Source organism: Pteropus vampyrus, unplaced genomic scaffold, assembly GCF_000151845.1.
Source record: "Pteropus vampyrus isolate Shadow unplaced genomic scaffold, Pvam_2.0 Scaffold23, whole genome shotgun sequence".
In the NCBI taxonomy this organism is placed as follows: domain Eukaryota; kingdom Metazoa; phylum Chordata; class Mammalia; order Chiroptera; family Pteropodidae; genus Pteropus; species Pteropus vampyrus.
The window spans coordinates 5,262,814-5,265,512 of record NW_011888804.1 but is presented as its reverse complement, the minus strand read 5'-3'; positions in this window follow the sequence as shown (position 1 = coordinate 5,265,512).

Here is a 2,699-nt window from a genome sequence, read left to right as displayed (position 1 = left end):
AAGCCCTCATGTTGATTGGAGGAGGGAACATAATCGGGCATCGCGGGGGGCCTGGCTTCCCACCACCCCTTCCTCCAGGTGCTCAGGGGAGGTCCGGTCACCGCTCTCCCTTCTCCTGCTTTCTTTTCTCTCTTTGTAGAGGGGTCATCCCCAAAAGTGGCAGTCCTAGTCTGGCTTCCCATGGTCCTAGCCTCAACAGAGCCAAGTCAGTGTCTCAGAGTCCCCCACTCCAGATTCTCTGGATAGAGGAATTGGATTGACCCAAAGTGGACCCGTGTCCAACATAAGATCACTTAGTAAAGATGTGGCAGTCCTTCCTGAGACTGTGAAAGGACAGGTTCCTTCACCCAATAAATCCTGCAGAGTTTGTGCTCGTGATAAACACCATTGCTCACTATTCTCTTCCCCCCCTCCCCTCCCTCCTTCCTCCTCTCTTCTTTCCTTTCCCAATCTTCTCCTTCCCTCCTTCATCTTAATATTTACATAATATTTATTAAAAAATTATTTGTATTATTTTTTAACACAGTCATCATTCCTCAGAAGTTCTTCCTCAGCTTTGAATGTGGACAAGAGAGAAAATAACCTACTCTCTAAACAGGCGTTTGACAAAAGAGACTCTTTAATTCTTAGTTTCACCTTTCAAATTAATCGAACGGTCTCTGACCGGCTCGCCTCGCCGCGCGCTTGGAAGACAAGGATGGATCCTAAGGAGTCATGACAACGTCAGCATCGTCACTGCCGAGAACAACTCCCCCCACCCCAGCTGTCCCCTACCTCCTGAGGTTCCTCGTGACAACATACAAATCAATCTGTGTTTCCTGACACCCATAAAAACAAGCACTATCATAAGGCTAAATAATTTCTCAAAAGGGACCATGCAGACACCCCCCACCCTCCGCCTTTTTTTTCCAACAAGAGATATTTCTGCAGTCGATTTAATTAGGTCGTGGTTCGGCAGAACCCAGTGAGGGCCCAAGGAGACTTTGCTCTCGTCCCTTTGAAATGGCATAATCTGTAAAAACCAAAACAGCGGGCTCCTTATTTCATTATTATTTAATCTAGATTCTCTCCAGACTCGACCCTTTCAGGCACAGCAGCCTGCAGTGGAGTGGGTGACGGGAGGCTGGCCTCAGAAGACACGCCGTGTGATTCGCAGCATTCAGAGGCCGCGTCTTCCCACTGCCCTGCTCCCCCTGCGTCGGCCAATCCCAGGTGCCCGGCGGCTTTATGACAACCTGGCACTGCCCGGGCAGCCACTCAGCCTGTCTTCAGCCAGCAGCCGAGCGGAGAGGCCAGCATCGGGGCCTGACACTTAGCCAGATGCCCCTGGTGGTTGTCATGGGCAAACTCTCTGGTGAGATCAGGGTCGGAACAACTATGCTGTTTTGTGGGTGGTGACTTGGGTGCCGCTCATTCTGGATTTGATCAGTGAGAGCATGGGAGGTGGGTGGAATTTGCTGATGGACCCCTGTGCCAGGAGCCTTTTTTTTATGGAGGAAGTTTCAGAGCCAGACAGAGTGGGTTCAAAGGTTGGGTGACCTTGGAGATGCACTTAACCAGCCATTGAAAATGGACATGATACATACTTCTAAGAGTTTTCTCTGGACTATGTACGACGATGTATTAAAGCGCCTAGTGTGAGAGCCAGGGACGTATCTCCAATTCAAAAATCACAAGTTGGCATTCCCACGAGTGAAACTGAGACTTTAGACAGGGCAGCTGTCCATCCCACTTACACACGTGAAGCATACATATGACAAAGTTAAATTTAGCCAAAATTTGACTTTTCACAGTTTTTTTTCTTAATTTGGAACTATAACATACAAACAGGAAATATGCATAAATGATCAATTTAACAATTAAACCGAACACGTGTATGGCCATCACCCATGTCAAGGAAAAAAAATGTATTTTTAGCACCTGGAAGCCTCGTGTGTCAGTCACGTCCTGATTAAACCATTTCCATTTTACCTAGAACGACGAATCTGACTTTTACGATAATTATTTCCTGCCTTTTCTAATAATATTGCAAACTACAGATGCATCACGGAACAAGATAGTTTACTTTGCTTGTTCTTGAACATCATAAAATGCACCATACGGTGCATATTATTTCATGTCTTTTTTTCTATCATTGTGATGTTTGGAAGATTTAGCAATGCTTTTGCATGGAGCTGTGGTTCATTCCTTTTCATTGCTGTAGAACAGTCCCTTAATCAGAACTTATATTTGAAAGAGTTGATATAATCTGTACATGCTTCCAAAGGTGGAATCTGTTTCCCTCCCCTGAATCTGGGACGGTCTTCTGACTTGACCTGATAGAATATGGAAGAAATGAAATCATTGGACTTCTGAGTCCAGGTCGTCTTAGGCATTGGCACCCCCGCTTCTCTGAAGCCAGCATCAATTACAAGCCCAATGTCCCTGAGCTCACCATGCTGCCAGAAAGCCCAAGGGACCCATGAGAAAGGCCGTATGGAAAGACAGCGTGATGCCCCAGCTCTTGCAGCCCCTTTCTCCCCCCAGCAGAAGCTCCGGTCATGCAATTTCCACATTGATCTTGGACACTCCTGCCCTGGCAGACACCACATGGAGCCGAAAAACCACACGGGAGCCCAGCCCAGCCTGAAGAAGAGTCAGAAAGAGTAAACTGTCCTTTTCAGCTAGCTCCTCAAATTTGGGGTGGTTTATAACGCAGC